General features: G+C 38.3%; 1 pseudogene; it reads right to left on the bottom strand.

Annotated features, from left to right (window-relative positions):
* Positions 1–912: 912 nt before the first annotated feature.
* LOC101347220 (transcription factor Dp-1 pseudogene) lies at positions 913–2,126 on the bottom strand (annotated as a pseudogene).
* Positions 2,127–12,170: the final 10,044 nt, after the last annotated feature.

Raw genomic sequence — 12,170 nt, 5'->3', positions numbered from 1 at the left:
ATTTTGAGTTAAAAAACTATTAAAACACTCTTTATATTTAATTTCGACTTTATAATAGATTACAGAAAGATGCTTACGAAACAAATATTAGCTTCAGTACCTGTCTTTAAATGATAGACTTATAAGTATGTAAACAACTATAGCTAAAAAGTTTCCAAACCTTGCATGTAAGAAATCAGGCAAATTTTACCATAAGCAATAAACCATTCCAAGCCTTCAAGATAGTTTATATAGCTGCACCAACATGGCAGTGAATTTTACCAAACAAAACAAAAAAAGTTTGCAATTTGTACCCTGCAACACAGAGTCAAAAATGGGGGGGGGGGGATATAAAATCAATGGAATCACAAGGCAATATAATTTAAGGGAAATTAAAGTCATTATAAAATTTATGGTGCCTAATGAGTTTTTTTAAAAAAAACAGAGCTTTGCTATTCTGCTTGGTACTTCTTTGGACACTGCATGTTTTAACAAAATAAAAACTCATGATGTAATCTTGTTATCCGTCAGGTCGGTTAGCGACACCATTCAAAATACACTGCAAATAAATGTGGACGAAGTACAATTTCTTCAGCAAACTCAGCAAGAATTTTTACGGGGCAAAAAAAAACCCAAAAAACTGGAAAATGAAAACACAAAATTCTAGAAAGTAAATAAAATTCTGTATCACCACACTGGTATCAAAACACATCCACATCACTTTTTTTTTTTAAACCTACTAAAAACAATCCTTGCTTACTTATCGGAGGTGCATATCTAAATTCAATAGCTTACCAATATCTTCTTTCGGGAAGGTCAAAAAGAAACAGAAAAACCCACATTTAAAAAAAAAAAAAAGTTTCTCTTCCCTAAACATTTTTTTTCCTGAAGCTGAATTTGAAGGGGAGAAGGGAAATCTACAAGCCAAGAAAATCAGTCTTTATTGTCATTTTCGTTAAAGTCACCCTTGTCGTCGTCTTTCCCGACATAAGATACTGGCGTTTCCACCCTGGAGCCACTGTGCTGAGACCCATTGGAGCTCCTGGTCAACATTCCGTCCACTCCATTGGTCAAGTAACAGGCAGAAAGCTTTGTGCCATTTGAAGCTGAACTGGTGATGTGACAAATACACTGCTGATTGATCCCTGAGCTCTTTCTGTCACAAAACGTTCCAGAACTTTAGGTACCAAATTTCTTGCCATTTTAAGCTCTTCGGCGGAACAGCATCCTGACTGTAGTCCACAAGCCACTCCCATTCACTTTAATACTACTATATCATCACGGATTTCGAATGTGTTGTCCAAATTAAACAGATACTCAAATTTGTCATTAGAAACACTGCAGTCGATCCCGGTCTTCTCTCTGGCATTCATAATGATAAACGGTAGGTGGGTAAAAAGTTGGAGGCAGGTGGTTGGTTGGGTCGCTGCTGTTTGACGGTGTCTCTGCGCCAGATTCTTGAAGGCAATTTGCTGTAGAATAAGTTCTTGAAGTTGAGATTGCTTCTGTTTTATTCTTTCAAGTCTTCTCTGTCTACCTCTAAATTCTGACATTCCTGAGCCAAGTTAGTAGGCAGATCGATCTATTTGAATTCTTTCTTCTCCTTAGAGATGATGTTCATGACTATTAAGACTCTCAAGGCATCATAGATCGTCATCTTGTATTCTTCTGGTCATAAGCTGATTCATAAAATATGGTTATCTGCAGCACTGAACTCCGCGACCAATTCATCTGCCACTTCCTCATATGAAGTGGTTCCTTTCCTCTGAACCTTATCACAAATCTTCATTGAAAAATGCTTCAGACCCTTGCCAGTCTTCTCTCCTCTACTGCTGCATTTCCCAGCTGACCAAGGTGAGAAATCTGAAGCCTGGTTGTTATGATACAAAGTGTGTGTCGGGGGTGTGTGGACTTCCTACCTGGATGGTATTTGGCGCTGCAGGTCCCTGAGGTGTACCAATTACCACTTGCTGTGCAGTGACATTGTACTGTCCAAAAGTTTTTGGCAGGAGTTGTTTTCCAAGTGTATTTACTGTAGAAGGATGAACAGCTACTAACGATACCACACGTTTTCCAGGACGAAGATTCTGATCTATAAAGACCTTTAGTGCTCCATTGGCTTCGATTAGACCAGCGTCTTTTGCCATTTACCAGATCCGTGAAATCAGTTCTATAAATGTTCACCCTCTGGAGAAGAAACAATGATTTTTCGCGCTCTCTTGGTCCGCGCTAGAGGACTGGGCTGGGGGCCAAGATGCTGGGCGCTGAGCCCCAGGGCGCGGTCGCGCCAGCCCCGCACTCACACGAAGATGGCCGGGATGGGGAGTCCCGGCAGTGCTGGGCATACACCCTTGCACCCCAACTCTGCTCGTGCTTCTCAGCGGCCCCTGGACCATCGGCTACTTCAGTTTTTTTGTTGTTGTTGTTTTTAACATGGTCAGTATTTTAAAGACATAAACAGATAATTATAAACCAGGACTATTCTCACCAGTTTATTTTTTAAATCAGTCAAATTGTTATTTATTGTTTTCCTCCTTTCTTCTTTACAACCTCAAATGTATATATTTTTCTACTTATAAAATCCATCATATCAACTATTACATATTTGAATCATCTCCTCCAAGCCTTCTTTTTAGACAGTAAGTCCATTGAAATTGAAGTTCACTAAAATTACCTTATTCATCCAAAGCTATTCAGCTGGGTGTTGTGTGATACATCTTATGAGCGTGAGTCTCCTTTCACTGGTACATAAAAGATATTAATCATCTGTAACAAGAGTTAAGCTTACCTTGAAATATTCAATAATGTTGAAATTACTTTGATTCCTTAGGCTAACAAGAAAGACATATTAAAGAATCACCATAATTAAATATGTATCAAATTCTGAAGTTATAATTTAATTGAACAGAGAGCAGTGAAGGACCTGTCTGCCTTGATAAAAGGTTAACCTAACCACAGCAGGCCATAACCACAAAAGGCCAACTTGTTTGTCAGAATCTATAGGACTTGTCATGGATTGAATTGTGTCCCCCAAAAATATGTGTCAACTTGGTTAGGCCATGGTTCCCAGTATTGTGTGGTTGTCCCACATTTTGTGATCATAATTTTATGTTAAAGAGGATTAGGGTGGGGTTGTAACACCCTTACTAAGGTCACATCCTTCATCCAATGTAAAGGGAGTTGCCCTGGGGTACGGCTTGCACCATCTTTTATCGTACAAGAGATAAAAGGAAAGGGAAGTAAGCAGAGGGGCCAGAACTCATACTTCCCAGAAAGCAGTGCCAGGAGCAGAGCATGTCCTTTGGGCCTGAGATTCCTGTGCTGAGATGCTCCCAGACCAAGGGAAGACTGATGACAAGGCCCTTCCTCCAGAGCCAACAGAGAGAGAAAGCCTTGCCCTGGAGCCAGCGCTCTGAATTCAGACTTCTAGCCTACTGGACTGTGAGAGAATAAATTTCTCCACTTGTGATATTTCTGTTATAGCAGCAGTAGATGACTAAGACAGACTTCAAACAATAAGAAGCTACATCAAAGGATAGGATAGAGTGCTGTAACCAGTTCAATGGACTGTGGATGTGTGTACCAAAACTAAATAACAATTTACCCCAGGAAACGAGTTAAAAATCTACCAATATCATTCGTAGCCCACATAACATATAAAAAACAACCATCATATGGCAGACCTGGGAACCCTGAGCCAAGAGACCAAACTGTTAAGAAAAGAAAAACAAGAAAAGGTCACCCAACCATGATCTTAGTTCTTCGTCTTTACTTTAACCAATCATAGTTTGTAAGTAATTTACTCATAGGTACATGTTCCAGTTACTGTAAAGGGCATGTTGAGAGATCCTTCCTTATGATTAACCAGCACCTGTCAAAACTGTATAAAAAACACTTAGAGATTGTACTTCTTTGGATTTTGGTCTGTTTATAGCCTGAGTGCCTGCAGCCCATTTCCCATTTTTGTTTTCTGATACGTTGCAATAAAAATCTCTTAGCTGCAGAAGGCTTTGGTGAAAGGTGTTGTTCTACAACAGCCTTTATCAAACACTTGTGACTCAGGCAACTCGTTCATAAATATAGTAAGCAAACAGATTCAAGGGCAGACAAACCAATGTATCGGTTTAGATTTCAGAAATCTTGTTTTTTTTTTTTGTTTGTTTTTTGTTTTACATTTGCTAAAGTAAAATATGGCGAATAAATCTCTCTCTCACCACCATTTTAACTGCAGCACGTGACAATGTTTGTTGCTCAGAAGAGTTGACTGAATTTACTGTTCTCTCCTGAGAAAGAGAGTTACCATAAATTCAGTATTAATGAAGCTCTCACATATGTCATTTCATTTACCGTTGTCTTCACAAACCAAGGAGGCAGTTGAGCTGAACTTCCTTCACAGATGAAAATATTGAAATTCAGGTTTAGTAACTTACCATAGTCACTCACTTTGCCAATGGCCCTAAGATTTGCCTAGTGTCAGACACATAACCAAAAGACAATATTTTATTAGCTCTCTTCCTTTCTCTCCTCAGATAAGAAAATGCAAGCCTAGAAGAAAAACGACTTTCTGAAACCACATAGTCTGTAGAAAGTGTTGAAACTAGAACTTAGGACTCTTGATTTCAGAGCTCATCCTTGCCTTGTATTTTTTCACTAGGTATTATCATCTTTAAATATACTTTTCTTCATTTCTTCCTTTTTATATCATATTTCTCTTGTGAAAAATATTCTACTACTACTATAATAAACTTATCTCGTAAGGACATTTGTCATAAATACCCAAATTCCCTCCTTTCCTGCTTAATGTTCCTTTATAATTTCAGCTATTCTCCCTTTCCTTGAATCTTAGAAGTGACCCTCATTGCGAAGCCCAACCCCTTCACATCTGCATTTTATACCATTCCATCCCCCCCTCTTCTAGGAACATGCCCCCGAGGCAGCCCCACCACCCTATATTCTCTCAAATATGTCTGTGCATTTCTGCCATGGCAGCCTGGCCAGCCAAACCCAATTTCTTTTTCTGGGCACACAGCTAGACTATATTTTTCATCTTTACGTCTAGATAGGGGCCATGGGTCGTTGAGCCCAGTTGCCAAACAGCAGACGGTTATGTCATTACATGACTTGGCAGTGAAGACTGGGGGATTGTTTCCATGCCCTTCTTCTTTCACTCCTAGGCTGATTGGTTGAAGAGGGCCCAGGGCTGGCCTCTGAGGCTTGCCTGGAGGTGGAGAATTAGGAGGAACAGCCACTGGATGAGGGGTTGTTGATTCTGGCCATTAACCAATCCTGAGTAGTAACCTGCACCTCTCTCTGTATTTTCCTTTTTAATCTCCTTCATATTGGTTCTTTGCTCACGCCTTGGAAATTTTTTAGCATCCTTTTCATCCTAACGAGGAAATACCTTCCCTGGATCCATATTTTTCCCCTCAAGTTTCTGACTCACTTTTCTCTAGGGTCACTGTGAAAAAAAGTCTGGAAAGTAACTACAACAGTGCCTACTTCTATACTGCTCATTTCTTAATCTTTCACTCTCTGGATTCCATCCAGCCCCTTAACTGAAATCCTACAACTACCCTATCACAGGTCTTCAGTGAGCTAACAGCCACAGTCAAGGGTGCCCTCTAACCACTGACCTTTCTTGACTTTTTTATCACACTACACAACCTTGACCAACCCTCCCTGAAATGCACTAGGTTTTTCAGACTTCATCCACTCTTGATCTTCTTCTTCTCTCTGTGACAGCTCTTCTCTGTCTTGCTTTCTTGTCTCCCTCCTACACCAGTTTGAGTTTGATTTCAGACATATCTGACTAGGTTCAAATCCTGGGTCTGTCAAGATTTGTTTGACCTCAAGCAAGTTATTTAAACTCTCTAAGTCCCTGTTTTCTCATCTGTAAACTGGGAATAATAAGGAAATCATTCTAAAGGCTTAAATGAGAAAAGAAGCACAATGCCTAGCAGAGATTACCATTACCTTCGAGTCGATTCCAACTCATTGTGACCCTACAGGATAGAACAGGGTTTCCAAGGGGCGGCTGGTGGATTTGAACTGCTGATCTTTTAGTTAGCAGCCTGAATGCTTAACCACTGCACCACCCCAGGGCTCCAGCAGAGGTTAGGTGTTATTAAAAATTGCTTTCCTACCCTTCCATCCCATTTTCACTTCTATATCCTAAATATATTTCATCATAGTGAGAATTCAGTAAACGTTTGTTGAACTAACATAAAATCAATAGGAATGCACATAGCTGGCTTCGGGCATGATTGGTTAAGTTACCTAAAAGTGGAGACAGAGTACAAGGTAACACTTAAGGAGCAAAGTTTCTTGACAGGCAAATCTTTTGTAGATCTCCTATCTCTGACCCTTCTTGTCTTGCGATGCACACATCCCCTAGACAGTGTGTGCAAACCCATGTGTTGGCAGGCAGTGGAATCCACAGACGTAAGAGGCTAAATGAGCTTTTCAAAAATAATACAAAGTTTAGATGTGGATGCCAGGACTAAGGAAGGAGCATATATTTGTTCTATTTGAAAAAAAAAAAAAAGTTAATGAACATTTTATTGTATGGTCTTGTATAAAAGGTCTAAAATTAATAGTATTAGTATGTTTTTTTCTGAATGTATAAATATTTTCTCTTTCACATAGAGTTTGTATCTTTGAGTTTAAACTACCGAATTGCCTGAGTATTTTGTTCTGGCAGATAGTACATTCTTGGAATTAAGAGGGCATTGCAAATTCTTAGAAATCATGACTACAAGATTGTTCTAAAAGCTAGCTCTGGAGAAAGGATTCGTTCCAAGATTTGAGCCTCATGTTTATCATATTTCAAAACTTGATGCTTAGGAGTGCTTTTAATACAAGAAAAGATTTCTTAATATTCCAAAAACCGTAATTCCTCTTTATTGGACAATCTTGCTTTAGAGAATTTGGAACCCTGTGACTCTAGTGAAAAGTAATGTTTAACAGTTGTCTTAATCATCTAATGCTGTTATAACAGAAATACCACAAGTGGATGGGTTTAATAAAGAGAAGTTTATTCTTTCACAGTCCAACAGGCTACAAGTCCAAATTCAGGGCATCAGCTCCAGGAGAAGTCTTTCTCTCTCTGTTGGCTCTGGAGGAAAGTCCTTATGATGCATCAGTCTTCCCTTGGTCTGGGAGCATCCCAGCACAGGAACCTCGGGTCCAAAGGACACTGCTCCCGGCACTGCTTTCTTGGTGGTATTAGGTCCTCCTGTGTCTCTGCTCGCTTCTCTCTTTTATATCTCAAAAGAGATTGCCTTAAGACACTGTCTAATCTCATTGACCTCGTCAGTGTAACTGCCGCTAATCCATCTTATTACATCATAGTGATAGAGTTTACAACACATAAGGAAATCACATCACATTACAAAATGGTACACAATCATACAATACTGGGAATCATGACCCAGCTAAGTTGACAGATATTTTTGGAGGACACAATTCAATCCATGACAACAGTCTTCTTGATATTTAACTCACATACAATAAACTGTTCCCCATTTCAAATGTACAGTTCAATGGTTTATAGTATATTCACAGAGCTGTGAAAGTATCACTACAATCTAACTTTAGAGTATTTCATCAACCCCAAATGAAGCCCTAACTGCCTGCTCTCCCCACCCCAACGCTATGCAACCACTAATGTATTGTCTGTCTCTAAAGTTTTGCTTATTCTGGACACTTTATGTCAGTGGGATCATACAATATGTGGCCTTTTGTAACTGGCATCTTTCACTGGGCATATGTTTTCCATATTTATCCATGTCATAGTAGAGCCCTTGGGTGGTACAAATAGTTAACTCCTTGGCTGCTACCCTAACTTGGAGGCTCCAGTCCACCCAGAGATGCCTCGAAATAAAGACTTGGCAATCTACTTTTGAAAAATCAGCCATTAAAAATCCTATGAAGTACAGTTCTACTCTGATACACACGTGGTTTCTGTGAGTCAGAGTTGACTCAATAACAACCAGTTGTTTGATTAATTTTTTTAATTGCTGAATAACATTCCATCTTATGGATATACATTTTGTTTATCCATTCACCAGTTGATGAATATTTGTTTTTTCACTTTGGAGCTATTATGTTGCTATGAACACTCATGTACAAGTTTTTATGTGGACATAGGTTTTCGTTTATCTTGAGTATATACCTAGAAATGAAACTGCTGGGTATGTGTTAACCCTGAAATTTTGAGCAACTGCAAAAAACTGTTTCCCAAAGTGGCTGAACCATTTTATATTCCCATGTAAATGGGTTATAATTTCTCCAAATCCTTTTCAACATTTATTATAGTCTTTATTTTAGCCATCCTGGTGCATATGAAGTGGCATCTCATTATGGTTTTGATTTGCTCTTCATAAAGACTAGTAATATTGAGATAATGATATCTTTTAATGTGCTCGTTGACCATTTCTATGCATTCTTTGGAGATATGTATATTTAAATTCTATGTTCATTTTTGGGGGGGTTATTTGTGTTTTTACTACTGAGTTTCAAGAGTTCTTTATATATTTTAGATACAAATTCCTTATGAGATATATGATTTGCAAATATTTTCTCCTAGTCTTTTCACTTTCTTGATGGTGTCCTTGAAGCACAAAAGTTTTTGATTTTTATGAAGACCAATTTATCTATTTTTGTTTTGTTGCTTGTTCTTTTTGTTGTATATTTAAGAAACATTGTCTAACCCAAAGTCATGAAGATTTACTCCTATATTTTATTCTAAGAGTTCTATAGTTTTAGCTCTTACATTTTGGTCTATAACTCATTTAAAGTTAATTTTTATGTAAGTTGTAATGAAGGGGTCCAACTGTGACTATCCATTTGTCACATTTGGAAAACAACCATTCTTTCCCCCATTGAATTATCTTGGCAATCTGTTCAAAAATTAATAGGCCATAAATGTAAGGGTTTATTTTGGGGCTCTAAATTCTGTTCTGTTGATCTATATGTCTATCCTTATGTCAATACCGCAGAGTTTTCACTTCTGTAGCTTTGTAGATAAGTTTTTTTTTTTTTTTTTTAAAGTGAGTCTCTAACTTTTTCCTTCTGTTCAAGATTGTTTTGACTATTTTAGGTCCCTTGCATTTTCATATGAATTTTAGAACAGCTTGTCAATTTCTGGAAAAAAAAAAGCCAGCTAGAATTTTGATAGGGATTGCATTGAATCTTTTGATCAACTTTGGAAGTACTGTCATCTTAAAAATATTATGTCTTCTGATTCGTGAACATAGAGTGTCATTCCATTATTTACGTCTTCTTTAATTTCTTTCAACAGTGTTTTGTAGTTGTCAGGGCAAACATCTTGCACTTTTTTTTGTTAAATTGATAAGTAGCTATTTTATTCTTTTTGATGCTATAGTAATTGGAATTGTTTTCTTGATTTCATTTTTGAATTGTTTATTGCTAGTGTATAGAAATACAATTGATTTATATATGTTGATCTTGTATCCTGCCACTTTGCTGAATTCGTTTATTAGTTCTAACAGTTTTTTCTTTAGTGGATTCTCTAAGACTTTCTATATACAATCATGTCATCTGCAAACAGAGATAGTTTTAACTCTTCCTTTCCAATCTGGATGTCTTTTAATTCATTTTCTTGAATATTTGGCCCAGCTGGAACCTCCAGTGTCATGTTGAGAAGAAATAGCGAAAGTGGACCTCCTTGTCTTATTCCTGATCATAGAGTGAAAGCATTCAGTTTTTCACTATTAAGTAGGATGCTAGGTACGGGTTTCATAAATGCCCCTTATCAAATTGAGGAAGTTACCTTCTATTCCTAGTTTGTTGAGTGTTTTTGTCATGGAAAAGTGCTGGGTTTTGCAAATGCTTCTACTTCATTCATTGAGACAATCATGTGGCTTTTGCCCTTTGGTTTATTAATATGATGTATCATATAGATTGATCTTCAGATGCTAATCTCACCTGTATTTCTGGAATAAGTACCACTTGGTCATGGTGTAAAACTCTTTTTATATGTTGCTAGATTTGGTTTGCTAGAATTTTGTTGAGAATTCTTGCGATCATATCCATAAGCGATACTGGTCTGTAGTTTTATTTTTTTTCTGAAGTATTTGTCTGGTTTTGTCTGGTTTTGGCATTAGCGTAATATTGGCTTCAAATAATGAAAGTGTTTCCTCCTATTTTTGGAAGAGTTTGTAAAGAGCTGGTATTAATTAGTCTTTAAATATTTATTAGAATTCACCAGTGAAGCCATCTGGGTCTGGACTTTTTTTATGAAAAAATTTTTTAATTACTAATTCAATATATTTATTTGTTAGAGATGCATGCAGATATTTCTGTTTCTCATTGTGTCCATTTTGGTAATTTGTATCTGTCTCAGAATCTGTCCATTTTATCTATCTAATTTGTTGGCATACTAGCTGTCTTAGGCTGGGCTCTCTAGAGAAGCAAAACCAGTAAAGGGTATAAATATCTATATAGAGAGATTTATATAAAGGAATTGGCTCACTTGGTTGTAGAGGCTGGAACATGCCAAATCCATGGGTCAAGCTGGAGGCTTCTCTTGATTCATGTAACCACAGGGACTAGTGAACCCAAAATTGGCAAGTGAAAGAGCAGGACTCTTGTTCACAGGTTGCAAAGACCAATGAATCCCAAGATTGGCAGACAAGACCACAGATAAGCTGCTAGCTCAAGTTCCAAGAACCGGAAGTGAGATGAACAGGAGCCAGCTGCAGGATCCAGAGTAAGTAAAAGCCCATGAGCCTTGTCAGAATGTCCACTTATATTTGATGCAGACCACATGCCCAAGGAAACTCCCTTTCAACTGATTGGCTACTCACAGCAGATCCCATCATGGAGGTGACCACATTATATCAAATCTCATCACGGAAGTGATCACCTATCATATGACTGTCAAAAACTACATCATAACAGCCAAACCACTGAGAATCATGGCCCAGCCAAGATGACACACAACCAACTATCACACTAGTTAAAATACTTTCAATGATTTATTCTGTAGGTAGAAATCTATTGAATCCCTGTATATGCCAGGAACTGTGATAGATGCTGCACCTCAAAGTTTTAAAAGATAGTGTGTCGCCTTTAAGGAGCTTCGATCTATCGTGGAAGATAAACACAAACGGATAAACTCATATGCAATGAAAAGTACTATGGTAGTATTTGGAAAACATGTGATAGAAGCTGAGATAGAGAAGTAATTAACTCTGCCTCGTTAATCAGGGAAGAAGTCCCTGGGTGGTGCAAATGGTTAAGCACTCACCTATTAACCAAAAGGTTGGCAGTTTGAATCCACCCAGAGGCACCTCGGAAGAAAGACCTGGTGATCTACTGAAAGAGCACAGCCATAGAAACCCTACGGAGCCGAACTCAAATTCATGCAAAAAGACCAGACTTAATTGTCTGACAGAGACTGGGGGAACCCCCAAAACTGTGGCCCTCAGACCCACTGTTAACCCAGAACTGAAACCATTCCCAAAGCCCATTCTTCAGACAAAGATTAGACAAGATTGTAAAATAAAAAAATAATACACATGAGGAGTGCTTCTTAGTTCAGTCAGATACGTGAGACCAAATGGGTGACTCTTGCCCAGAGGCAGGATGAGAGGACAGGAAGGGACAGGAACTGGTTGAATGGAAACAGGGAACCCAGGGTGGAAAGGGGGAGTGTGCTGTTACATTGCGGGGATTGCAACTAATGTAACAAAACCATATATGTATAAATTTTTGTATGAGAAATTAACTTGAGCTGTAAACTTTCACCTAAAACACAATGAAAAAGAAACCCTGTGGAGTGCAGTTTTACTCTGAAATACATGGGGTTGCCATGAGTCAGAATCAACTCGATGTCAACTGGTTTGGGGTTTTTTTGCTTGTTTTTTGGTTTTTGCTTCTTTTTGGGGAAGGTGGATAATCAGGAAACGTTTGGTGAGAAGGTCAAGTGATCTGGGTCTTGAAAGATGAACAGGAGTCTGCCTAAAGACAAGAGTCCAGGATATTCCAGAAGGAGAGAAAAGCATGTATTCTCCTTAACTTCTGCTCTTGCACTTTCTGGAAACTATTGCCCAATATGTTGCAGCAGGAAATTAATTCTGGGCAGCCGTCACAACCTCAGTCAGCCATAAGTCAGTGATGCCTCCAATGACCGAAACCAAAACCCATCGCCGTCAAGTCGATTCCGA

This window comes from Trichechus manatus, unplaced genomic scaffold (genome assembly GCF_000243295.1).
Source record: "Trichechus manatus latirostris isolate Lorelei unplaced genomic scaffold, TriManLat1.0 scaffold00235, whole genome shotgun sequence".
NCBI lineage: Eukaryota > Metazoa > Chordata > Mammalia > Sirenia > Trichechidae > Trichechus > Trichechus manatus.
The sequence above is the reverse complement of the archived record's forward strand: the minus strand, read 5'-3'. Positions and strand labels throughout refer to the sequence as shown.